The following is a 13,005-nucleotide window of genomic DNA, read 5'->3' on the forward strand; positions in this document are numbered from 1 at the left end:
CTTTTCTTATATGCTTGAGATTTACTTTATTTCTATTATCTAGATAGCATCTGCAGTTCTTTAACTGTTTTCTGGAGCTCTGAGAAAGTTGTTTCTGCCTGTTTTTGCTGTTTGTTCAAAGATTCTGTGGTGGGACAGAGCCCTGAATTCTCTCACTGCACCATCTTTATTGGAGTGGGTCCCTTTGTTTTCATATAGTTTTTTTCCTTTGAGCTATTAATATGGAGAAAAATATGAATTATTTTCCTCATATTGAGCCATCCTTACTTTATGGGAATGATGCCCCTTTGGTTATGATATATAATTCTTCTAATGTACTACTGAACTTATTTGCTTACTTTTTGTTGAAAGATATTTGCATCTCCATAAATGAAATTGATCTGTATTTGTCTCTCTTTATGCCAGTTTTATCAGTTTATATAATCAATATTATATTGAGTTTATACAAAGAATTGGGTGCATTTCCTTCATTCTTTATGTTTCTGCCCAATTTAGCATCAGGATTATGTAGTCTGTGAAGTTTATAAGAAGGCACCTCTCAAGCTGAGGTAGCTTTTCCTTTCCTTTGAAAGCTAGTAGCTTTTTAGGTCTTTTCTTGTCATTTGTTTAACAACAAATTTGTTTAACAGAAAACCTACCAACATCTTCATCTATCCCCTCCTCCTCCCAACCTATCAGAATGGAAAAAATGTCCCTGCACCAAGGCCAATTCTCAACATCTGTGATCCAGATCTCATTCCCTTTGCTTTTGCAGAACCTTTTCTCATACTACTGAGTGTTTCTGCTCTGGTATTTTTTAGGATCTCCCTCTTTAAGGACCAGTATCCATCAGCATTTTTTTTCAATGCCCTATCAATTACCTATAATTATATTTTACAAAGGATTACACATCCAATGAATTCACTAATGATGCAAAGACTTTACATCCTCCCATACTGACAGATAAACACACATACGTTCTCTAAGCACAAAACTTGTATTCACAAATAACTTTTTGCTTAAAGACAAAGTTTCGATTAATGATCACAATGGAAATTTAATTATTTAATGCACCCACTATCTAATGCCACCAATAAAATCTAAGCAGTTATATCACAAAACCAGGGTTATATTCAGTGGACATGCATTAATAATCTATACATCTTAACATACCAAAAAAAAAGGAGTTGAATACAAAATTTCCCTTACTTTTTGGTGGTTTTGATAGACCATGTACAGGTTACAAAAAAAAACTAAAAACAGATTTTAAATGTTTCCACTAAAATGGTAAAAAAAAAAAATTGAATAAGCCTTTGAAATTTTCATGCTGGGCTGAAGATTCAAAACATCAAGCTGTCCCCAGTCTGTCAAAATTGACAAATAAATATTTATAGTGACTAGATAGACTTTAATTACAATGATACTGGAGGATTAGTCCCTCCCATCAGAAACCCTTAAGGGGTTAATTTTCAGTGCAAACATATCTTTGTAAATACTGTGGTAATATAAACTTGGAAACATACCATTAGAATCAGGACAGAGATGGCACATAATACACAAGTCAATCTTATCTGACCTGCCAGGATAAAGCCCTCTGGCTCCCAAACACCTGAAACTGTCCCCACCCCCTGCCCTGCCATGGCTTTTGTCTCCATATAAAATTAAATTATGAAGAGTTGAATGTCTTTACCCTACTGTTTGGCATTTTTCTACAGATTATCTTTCACTCCATATCAAGGCAGGAGTCAAATTCTGTTAACCTCTTTCTCTCTAGAGTTTAACCAGCAGAGCATCAAATTTATAAACTGATATGGCAACCCAAAAATGCTGAACACACTTTTCAGACAGAAGTGAACATTTTTTCCCCATCGTTGCTTCTATGTGCCATGTTATTCTTGAAACTTATGTGGCTACCAATAAGAAATGAATAGGGAAGTTGTGAACACATCTTGTACTTTTCATCAAGGCTAAAGTGCAAATCTCCATATCTCTGGTATTTTAAGAGGCAAAAACATCAAACACACATAATTAAGGAACTGAAGTGACAGTAGAATACAAAAAAAGAAAAACTTCTTTGGATACACATGTGAAGACAACATAAAACCAATTTAATTTTTCTTCAGTGAAATCTGTAAATGAAGGTGTGGATGCTCCTCCCCAGGACCAGAAATTTCAAAATTATGATAAGAAAAAATGGAAAAAAGTAACATTGCATGACAATGGACATAAGTTCAGAAAGAACTTCTTTTTAAAATGAGATATTATGGAAGAAAATACCATGAAATTAATAATCCTATGAGAATTGCTTTTAAGCACAGCAAATTTGAGCCTTGGTGTTCATGAAGATACTATAGTTTATTTAGAAAACTATAAATGTACAAGACTCTGGAGGAAAAAAAGTCAGAATACATATTATTTAACATTCTGTAGGCCTAAAATTCTTATTTTTAAGAGCAAACTGAATTTTCACTTAAGAATAAAGAACTATGAAAAATTCCTAGGTCAGAAGAAGGTTCTAAATAGAACCACACTCTGAAAATACATAACTCAGATTTTTTAGAGGAAAGAAAAAGTACAGGATAAGTGCAGCTTCTTCCAAAAAGAAAATCTTAAATTGAAAGGGAAAGACTCTAATAATGTAAACAAGTCTGGCTCAGAAAGAAAACTGAACAACACATCCAAAATTCTGTCCATAAAATTAATGACTGTACATCTTTAATATCAAAGAAATAGGGTATTAATATGTTCATTCTCAGAACTGTTTTTAGGAAATGCTTATTTGTGCTCCTTTGTGGATGTGTAATAAGGTTCTATGGGTTTGTTCACTTTCCAGTATTTCTCACTGATGAATTCCAAAGAAAAAGAGTCATTTAATAAGTGAACTGGCCATTGACTGCTGCTGTGTAAATAGTATACTGCTTCTCACTGGCTGTATCAAGTTTCATCTGGTTTGATTCTCTTTGCTCTGAAGTGCTTCTAAAGCTAACTTTAGCCAAATATTTGGATAAGTGATCAACAGCGGCATTGCCTGAAGTCTTTATGTATCTTGTCTGTGCACTGCCATCTTTTTCCATAAGTGTGGGTTGCAGCCTGAGTACTAACTCAATTTCACTAGCACCATCTATCACTGGATCAGTTGTCACTGTTGCATTGTTATTATCAAGCTCAAGCCCAGAATCATCAGATGTTTCGGTCCATTTGTTTCTGGGTCCTGCCTCCCGTTTGCTATGTGTGGATGCATTACTACAGTGAGAAGTGTCTCCATTATCTTCTGCTCCACCACCATTTTCAATCTGTTGTTTCTTGCCTCTCTGTAGTCTATTCATGGCCTGTATCTTCAGTCCTTCCTCAATGCTGTGACTGAGTGCTTGCTGATTATTGTGCTTGTTGATCCTGGCTAATACTCTCTCTTGATGAGCTTCATATTCATCATGACTTGGATAAATTTTGCTGATGAGTGCATCAAAGTTTGGGTCTGGTCTTAGTGATCTTTTGGAAACTTATTTTTTTTTAAAAAAATACAGTTTTATTGAGATATATTTACATACCCTACAATCATCCACCATGTACAATCATTCACAGTCCATCATATAGTTGTGCATTCATCTCCAGAATCAACTTTTGAACATTTTTCTTACTCCAAAAAAATAAAAATAAAAGTAAAAAAGAACATCCAAACATTCCATACCCCCCATCCCACTCCATTTTTCATCCAGTTTTTTTCCACATTTTGCTACTTATCTGTCCACACACTGGACAAAGGGAGTGTGAGCCACCGAGGTTCTCACAATCACACAGTCACACCAGGTAAGCTACATATTTATGCAGTTGTCTTCAAGAATCAAGACTACTGGGTTGCAGTTCAACAGTTTCAAGTATTTTCTTCTAGCTATTCCAATACATGAAAAACAAAAAATGGATATCGATATAGTGCATCAGAATGCCCTGCAGATTGACCTCCTGACTCCATTTGAAATCTCTCAGCCACTGAAAGTTTGTTTTGTTTCATTTCACTTCCCTCTTTCAGTCAAGAAGATTTTCTCAATCCCACAATGTCATGTCCAGGCTCATCCCCAGGAGTCATATCCCACATTGCCAGGGAGATTTTACTCCCTGAGAGTCAAGTCCCATGTAGTGGGAGGGCAGTGAGTTCACCTGCTGCATGGGCTTAGAGAGAGAGAGGGCCACATCTGAGCAACAAAGAGGCTCTCTGGGGGAGACTCTTAGGCACAATTATAACTAGGCTCAGCATCTCCCAAGGTTGAGGGCTTATCCTACCAAACTGTCAGTCCTCAATGTTTGGGAGAACACCAGTAACAACCCAGGTGGGGAAGTCCAACATTTCTGCATTCTCCCCCATTTCCCCAGGATTCCCTGCAAATATATCCTCATTCTCTGCCCAGATTACTTTGGGATGTATCAAAAATTTCACACTAACCTGTACAAACCTACCAGATCTCACTTCCTGTTCAAAGTTCCATGTAATTAGGGTGTTTGAACAATCTGACCATACACGTTAACTTCTTTAGTATGCTACAGAAAATATAGGTCCTACACCAAGTAATGGAAACTAGCTGTTCCTGACACATAGGACAATCTTTGTTGCCGCTTCAGAGGGCTGTGAAAATGCAGTCCGCACAAAAATGATGTAAACATTCCTTTGTTGTCATGGTGTTCTTCAACAGATCCAAACAAATTGGGCACATTAATTCAATGTGTAGACTTGGAGGTAAAACCCCAATTTCCAAGCCATCCATTATTACCTCCTGTGGTGTTCACTCTAATTCATATAAACTGAGTCCCCATGTTTTGCTTAATGGTTGAGTGCCATTTGTCTGCACTGCCTGAGACATTATGGTTCCTGCCCAGCCCGGAGCTCTGCTGGCTGCGGCCGGAGGGAGAAGCTGTTACAAGCCACCCTGGCTGCTCGTGCCGCTGGACCTCCATCAGCATTTAAACATTCCCCAATCTTAGCTCAGAAAAAACTTCTGGCCTTCAATACTGCTTTTTCTTTTATCTTCCCCCTTTCTTTTGCTGAATCATTCCCTGCTTCCATTGCCTTCCCTCCAGTTATGTGTTGTCACACTGATGTCTGATTCCCCAATCTACCTATGTTCCATGAACCCCAAACTACCCTTGCTCACATATGCAGAAATCACTTGTCAGGGAATATGGAAGTTTGTTTTCAGGCTTTGCCTGTTTTTACCCCAATGAAGCTCTGTACACAGAGGAGCCCTCCAACTACTCTCCTCAGTCCACCTGGATGTCTTGTTCAACTGTGTCTGACTGTGTCAAGTCAAGACTCTTAGTCTCTGAGAAAGTAACTTTTCATTAGATTTAGGTTTTAGGATGCATGTTTGAGGGATAGAAAGATGGTCCAAGATCCTTGAGTTTGGTGAGGTACAGGGATATTGGCAGGAGATGAGAACAGAGAGGAAGAGGTCACATAGATTGTAGATTGGGATAAGGAGTTTGGATTTTACCTGAAGTTTAGTTGAAAGTCTATTAGAAGATTTTAAACAAAGAAAATACAGATTTCATGTACCACTAAAAATAACCATTGGTTGCTGTGTAGAGAATGGATGGTAGTGAGCAAAGTGGGAAGCAAGTGGGTAAAGGAGAAAGTTTGCAATATTGTAGGTGTTAAATAGGAATGGCTTGAACTAGAAGAATAAAGGTGATGACAAGTGGTTGGACTACAAGATATATTTGGAAGGTATTGATATGATTTGCTAATAGATTGGATGAGGATGTCAAAGAAAGGGAGAGGATTGTGGGCTATGCCATTAGGCATTAAGCCATTAGGTGAACTGAGTTACCATTTCCTGAGATGGAGAAGATGGGGAAAAAGTAGTTTTCTTGTATATGGGAAGTTCAGGACATGTTAAATTGTGGACACGTTAAGTTTGAGATGTCTACAGGACAGCCATATTCTAACTCAGTATATATGTGGAAATCAGAGTCATGAGCATTTAGATGGCATTTAGATGCATGGGACTGGTGTGTAGATAAAGAAGAGTCTTGGACCGGAGAAGGATCTAGTGAAGGAAGCTAAGAAGGATCCTCTCCAGGAGAGGGTGGTGACACAGACGCCAGGCAAAATATTGGAAGTAGGGTGTGACCAACTGTCTTAAATGCTAAGAGGTTGAGTGATGAAAGCATAAAAACTTGGCCATTGGATTTGGCAACCTGGAGGCTACTGTTGAGCTTAAGAGCAGTGTCATTGGCACATTGGAATAAAAGCCTAATTGTAGTGGGTGCAGAGATCGTGTTGGAGCATTTCAGAGCTAATCAAGGAAAAAGATATGACCACTAGATGGGAGTACCACACAAACTATTTACTGGGGCTGTGCTTTGACAGGTTGTGTGAGAGGGGAAATCCCTCACAGCAGGGGACCTTTCAGAGACTGTGGGGAAGGGGACCACCCAGATGTGGGAGCAGAGCAAGGAAAAACTCCAGAGCAGAGCTCTTAATAGGACTATTTTAAAAGCAATGGGATATGTAAGAATTTGAGTTTTTCACTGGCAGCCTTCTTTGGGGGGTGTGGGTGGGGACTAACAGGCCTAGGCTGATGTGAATAAATATACAACACACAGGGCCAATATGCAGAGCCCTCTTTAGTTCATTTATATAACAGTGGGTTGAGGAGGGAATGGGAAGTCAGGAAGTTAATCCAGAGGATTCCTTGACTTCCTTTTGCTGAGGGGGTAGCAAGTGAATCCAAGGGAAGTAGATTTGTCTTTTTTTAAGATAGAAGTTTCTAGAATATGCTGAGCCATTAGAGAGAGAAACATTGATGTAGAAGGAAGAGAAGTAGAAACTATAGGAGTCAGGACCTCCTGGAGTCAAGAGAAAATGGTATTGTGTGCTCGGCTGGGGGTCAGCTTGAGGAAGGGCTTGGCTATCCCTCCACTGTCAGGAAAGAGGGTGGAGAAAGCCAGGACAGCTGCCAGGAGGTTGGGACAGGAGCTCCTGTCCAGTGACCTTTATTTTCTCAGAGAAGCAGGAGGCAAGGCCTGCTTATCTGTGTTTACTCAATGAACATAAAATATTTGTGTAATTAAAAAAATAAAATGGCTATGTACTATTGAGGTATGCATAATCTCAGGTTGTGGAAAAGCATATTCATTAGGGAAATAGAGTAAGGTTATCAGGTAGCATTGTGTGCTCATATAAGAATTGTGTCCATCGTTGTAAGTTGTCCTAGACAGCTGAATCCGTTGGTTTTGTTTCCTTTGCTGGAGAGTTCAGTTGCTTGGGCAAAGGAGGAAAATAGCTGGATAGTTGGGCCTTACTGTGCGGTCGCGGTTACTACTTCTAGGGGGAGAGGCGGCCGGTAGCCGAGCCCTCAGCTCTCGGGGCTGCTCAAGGGGTACCGGCGGCGGGGGCTCTTTCCCGGAGGCGAGGGCGAGGCGGAGGACGTGGCCAGGGTCCTCGGCGAGAGGCGTGCAAGGAGGGCGGCGATAGGGACAAGACACTCTTCATCCAGTAGGAGTATGCGCCAAAGAGATTTATTCAGGGGTGATTACAGGTTATATAGGCTGGTAAGAAGGGCAGGGCTGGAAAGGAGGTGAAGCAGCCTTAAATGGCAATATTGAAGGGATAGGGGTTAGGATTGGTTCTGAGAGAACGCCGGAACCGTTGCAGCGGGGCGGGGGTTGTTCTGGCCACGGGCATGCGCGCTGGCGGTGGCAGGAGTGGCCTTGGCACCAGGGAGTGAGTGGGTAAGATAAGGAAGTGGGGAAAGGGCAGTTGGGAGAAAGGCGGTTTCCTCCGGCAAGCCTCCCCTGCCAGTGGCATTTTGGGTGAGGAAGAGGGAGCTGCCCTGACCTCGCTCCCCAGGCTCGGGGGGGGCTGCAGAGGGCACTCACGCCCGTACCTACTACCCTCCCCAGGGGGTGATATCAGGTCCCCTGGCCCAGGCCTGGTAAGTCGAGGTACAAGCTCAGTCACCCGCAATTCCCCTTTCTTTTCTAATTAGAGGAAGAGGCTTTACCGGAGAGGCCCGCTAAGGGTGAGGGAAGGGGGAGGTTAGGGAAGGGAAAAAGGGGTTGACGGTGGCTCAGCGAGGCTGGAGCTCAGTGTTGGTGTGGTGCCCGGGCGCTTGACAATGGCTTCGCTGCAGCGGGCTGGGTGAAGGTGAGGGGTTTAAAGTTCAGGGGTTCAGAGAAGCTGGAACTCGAGGTGAGAGCGATGTTCAGGTGATTGAGAAGGGCCTCGCGGTTGGCGAGTCGACCGGTGGCGTTGAGGTCGCGGAGGGTTGGTTGTCATCTTGGAGTGGGGGGCGTCAGAGGTGGCGAGTCGCTGATACTGGATTTGCACGAACGAGGAAAAAATGGCATCCGTCTGTTTTCTTACAAGCCGGACAATTTTGCGGATGAGGCAGGGTCCTAAGATGAGAGCTAGAATAATTATTAATAAGGGGCCAAGAAAAGGAAGGATGTATGGGAGAATGGGAGTGAAAAAACTGGACCAATAACTGGTGGCTTCACGATCTCTTTTACGCTTTTCCAGTCCCTCTCAGACTCTTTTCAGGCTATCCTCGACGAGACCTGTGGAATTGGCATAAACACAGCACTCTTCTCCTAGGGCGGCGCAGAGGCCTCCTTCTTTGAGGAGGAGAAGGTCAAGACCTCGGCGGTTTTGGAGCACTACCTCAGAGAGGGAATTGACAGAATTTTTTAGATGGTGAATAGCGTTTTGTAAGTGATGAATGTCTTCGTCAACAGCCGCCCTGAGGTGAGTTAGGGCGGAGTCTTGACTGGCTAGTGCAGCGATTCCGGTGCCAGCGCCGGCAAGACCTAGGAGGGAAGCAATTGTAAGGACGGTGATGGGCTCTCGCTTTTGCAGAAGGGCAGGAGCTGCAGTTTTTTCCAGACGGAGGAAGAAGTCTTCTTCGCTGTGGTATAAGACCCTAGGGATAAGGACAATTAGGAGGCAAGTTTCTTTATATTCATTGATGACATTCGTGCTGAGACAGGGGGTAAGTCCTGTAGAGGAGCAGAGCCATTGGGAGGAGTTATGAGGAATGAGAAATTTTGCAGAGCTGCTGGGAGATGAGTAGCTGGCACAGGCAGTGAGGTCGGGAGAGTTACTGGAGCGAGGGCGGACGCACTTTCCTGTATAGGAGACTGAATGAAAGGTCAGGGGGACGGCAGAGGTATTCCAATTGCATTCCACGGGGCTGTTTTCTGTACTTTCTGAAAAGGAGAGGTTGGAGGCAACGGGCTCGTATAGAGAGGAAGAGGTGGAGAGGCAGAGCCAGCAGGATGAGGTAAAATTGGGGTTGGAGGAGTTTACTGAGGCAAAGGCGGCTTGGATGAGGCTGAGGAGGGGAGAGGAATAACGAGAAGGGGGCAGAGGAAGCTGGGGTGGTGGGGTTTGAAATGTAGTTGAAGTGCGTTTAGCCGGAGCTAAGGTGCGGCTGGAGGGCTGTGGAAAAAGGGGGTTAATGACTTTATTGGGACCTATGCCAGAGGGTGTTTTTAAAGCAGTATTTTGGTATGGTTGGCTTACAGCCTCCTTTTTTATTAGAATAAGTGATTCTCGGTCGGTTCCTTTCTCATAGATTCTGAAGCCCCAAGTTTGACCGAGTAACCAGGAGGGATTAGTGGGGAGCTGCACTGTAAGATTAAGATGTGTGCAGGATCCCTTACTTTCTTGGCCGAGCCAGTTAACAGTAGGGAGTTTGCACCCTGTAGGGGCCCACTTTAGGGTAAGGTAATGATCAGGAACAGGAGGCTTCTAATTATTGGCTAATGTTTTACACCCCCAGTATGCACAGTAGTACTCGTTGGGGGAATTACAGTACGATTTTTCAGGATTTGAGGATGGGCACATGTAATATTGGGCCTGGGGATCACTTACCTTTTGAGCGCAGGTTTCTTCGACTCTGGAGACAAAGGTGGCGAAAGGCTTACTCGGCTCCTGGAAGAGCTTGGTGAATTTATTAGGCCGACAGGCAGAGCAATTGGCAAACGCGCGTAAGGCGATTCCCCAAAGGATAGGCCAAAAGGTGGCAGGTGCATTAATATAAGCAGACGCACTTAGAAACGCTTCAGTGCCCAAATAGGCTTCGGGGGGATGATAGACTCCAAGGGCTGCGTCTTGCTCACTTTGTTGAGCTGCTTCTGCCTGGAAGTGAGCACGCCAGTCAACAAACTGACCGGGGTTAAGAATGGAACGGGCAAGCGAGGCCCAGTCTTGGGGGATGCAATAGTCCATGCCGAGATCCTGCAGTATTTGGGAAGCGTATGGGCTACCTAACCCGTCCTCCTTGACGGCCCTGCGAAGCTGCTTGATAATATCTGAGTCAATGGGATACCAGTCATACGGTTTCTGTGGGGTGGGGGCAAGGTTAAGAGGAAAGCAGCGAAAAGCACGAGAGAAAGGAGGACGCGCTTGAAGAGGGCTTGGTGCGGGAGTGGGGGTAGGGGGAGCGTTGCCCCAAGGGTTGCCTTGAGGTGTAGAAGGCAGCCAGGGGTTGTTAGCCGGTGGGGTGGAAGGAGCGGCGGCAGCTGCCGGTAGCGGCTCCGAGGGGGAGCTTGCCGAAGGGGGAAGCGGAAGTGGGAGGCCCCAAGCGTCGCAAGATGGCGGTGCGGTGGGCGTGGCTAAGACACAAGATGGTGGATCAGCCCCACCCTGTGAAAGGGTGGGGCCCAAGGCATAAGATGGTGGACTAGCTCCGCCCTGTGAAAGGGCTGGGTAAAGCGTATGTGGTTTCCGGCCCAGCTTAGGGCTGATGTCATCGCCGGAGCATTTCCTCCCCTCGATGGAAGAAGAAGGAGGAAGTTCGCCATCTTGGCGTGGCGCAGTGTTATTTTGCTTTTTGGGAGTCACCTCGAGCGCGTTGTTAATCTGCTCGACTAAGGACTCCGTGTCTGAGTCATGATTTGAATTAGTATCGCTATCTGAATCTGTTGGCTGGGTTGATAGGGCCTCCTTGGATTTAACGAGGCCTCGATCAGGGGGGAGGGAGCCTTGAAGGCAGGAGCGGATGGTTATTAAGGTGGGGAGCAAGCCGGGAGGGAAGCGCTTGCTCTCATGTTCCATGGCATTAGTGACTCGATCAATAAGACGATCATAAGTAACAGGGTCCCAAAGATGGCAAGTGGTGAGGCATGGGTTAAAAGGCAGCAGGAGGTCCCAGTACACCTGCAGCTGCCGGACAGACACTTTACAGCGATGCGTGTCTAGGAGACCCGCTAGAGCACGAACTTGAGGTGCCTGACACGTAGATATACGACTACCCATAGCTGAGGGGGGAGGAGGGGGGATTGCTCCCGAGCCGGGCCGGCCGGCTGGCAGGGAGGAGGAGGAGGAGTTGATTACCGAGCAGAGAGAATGAGATAAACTGTGGCCGCAAGGCCGAAGGAGACGGCTAGAGCGGAAAGCAGTGCCCTTTGGCAACGGGAGTAGTCGGGGGGGGGGGGGGGGGGGGGCGGTTGCAAAGAGGCACACGGCACCAAATGAGGAAACAAAGATACAAAGAACTACAGCAAAGTAATGGAGGGGAAGAGGGAGAGTGTTAGGAGGAACGGGGGTCATAGAAGTGCGCATACATAAGGACGAAGAGAGCGTGGGGGAAGGGAGGAGTTCCTGCTGGATGAAGAGAGCGTGGGGGAAGGGAGGAGCGGCTTCGGAGCAGGGAACCTCCCACGGCTCCAGAAGCGGCGAAGGAGAGGCGGCCCTACCTTGCAGGCGAGGAAACGGGAAGCTGGAGAGGCGTCCGGGCGAGCGATCGACCTGCTGAACTGTTGTGTGGAGACGTTCCTCACACGGGGCACCAGTTGCGGTCGCGGTTACTACTTCTAGGGGGAGAGGCGGCCGGTAGCCGAGCCCTCAGCTCTCGGGGCTGCTCAAGGGGTACCGGCGGCGGGGGCTCTTTCCCGGAGGCGAGGGCGAGGCGGAGGACGTGGCCAGGGTCCTCGGCGAGAGGCGTGCAAGGAGGGCGGCGATAGGGACAAGACACTCTTCATCCAGTAGGAGTATGCGCCAAAGAGATTTATTCAGGGGTGATTACAGGTTATATAGGCTGGTAAGAAGGGCAGGGCTGGAAAGGAGGTGAAGCAGCCTTAAATGGCAATATTGAAGGGATAGGGGTTAGGATTGGTTCTGAGAGAACGCCGGAACCGTTGCAGCGGGGCGGGGGTTGTTCTGGCCACGGGCATGCGCGCTGGCGGTGGCAGGAGTGGCCTTGGCACCAGGGAGTGAGTGGGTAAGATAAGGAAGTGGGGAAAGGGCAGTTGGGAGAAAGGCGGTTTCCTCCGGCAAGCCTCCCCTGCCAGTGGCATTTTGGGTGAGGAAGAGGGAGCTGCCCTGACCTCGCTCCCCAGGCTCGGGGGGGCTGCAGAGGGCACTCACGCCCGTACCTACTACCCTCCCCAGGGGGTGATATCAGGTCCCCTGGCCCAGGCCTGGTAAGTCGAGGTACAAGCTCAGTCACCCGCATTACTGGGTTTGGGTTTTGCCAGCTGAGAATGACAAAGAGGGTAAAGGTCAAGAGCTGATGGTGTTTTCCCTGTTTGGAAATCTTTGGGCTTCTTGAATATTCATATTTGTGCCTTTCATTAAATTTGAGAAGTTTTCTGCCCTTATTTCTTTGAATATTCCCTCTGCCCCTTTCTCTCTTCACCTTCTGGGAATCCTGTAGCACCTATATTGGTGTGCTTGCTGATGTCCCACAGGTCTTAGAACTGCTTCTTTTTCTTAGTCTTTTTCCTTTCTGCTCCTCAGCCTGAAGCATTTCATTTGTCTTCTGTTTGGGATCACTGAGTCTTTCTTCTGCCAGCTCCAGCCTGCTGTTGGAATCCTCTAGGGAATTTTTCATTTCAGTTATTGTGGTCTTCAACTCTAGTAGTTCTGTTTGGTTCCTTTTTAAAATTTCTGTATCTTTATTGAGAGTATCATACTGTTCAGTCACTGTTTTTCTCATATCCTTTAGCTTTTTCTCCATGTTTTCCTTTGTCTCCTGGAGCAAATTGAGGACCACTTTTTAAAACTCTTTGTCTAGTATGTCTAGTATG

The 13,005-nt window shown here is 45.7% G+C and overlaps 1 pseudogene; it reads right to left on the reverse strand.

Annotated features, from left to right (window-relative positions):
* Positions 1-2,754: 2,754 nt before the first annotated feature.
* On the reverse strand, positions 2,755-4,832 carry LOC119518144 (annotated as a pseudogene).
* Between the last annotated feature and the right edge of the window lie 8,173 nt (positions 4,833-13,005).

This window comes from Choloepus didactylus, chromosome 21 (genome assembly GCF_015220235.1).
Source record: "Choloepus didactylus isolate mChoDid1 chromosome 21, mChoDid1.pri, whole genome shotgun sequence".
NCBI lineage: Eukaryota > Metazoa > Chordata > Mammalia > Pilosa > Megalonychidae > Choloepus > Choloepus didactylus.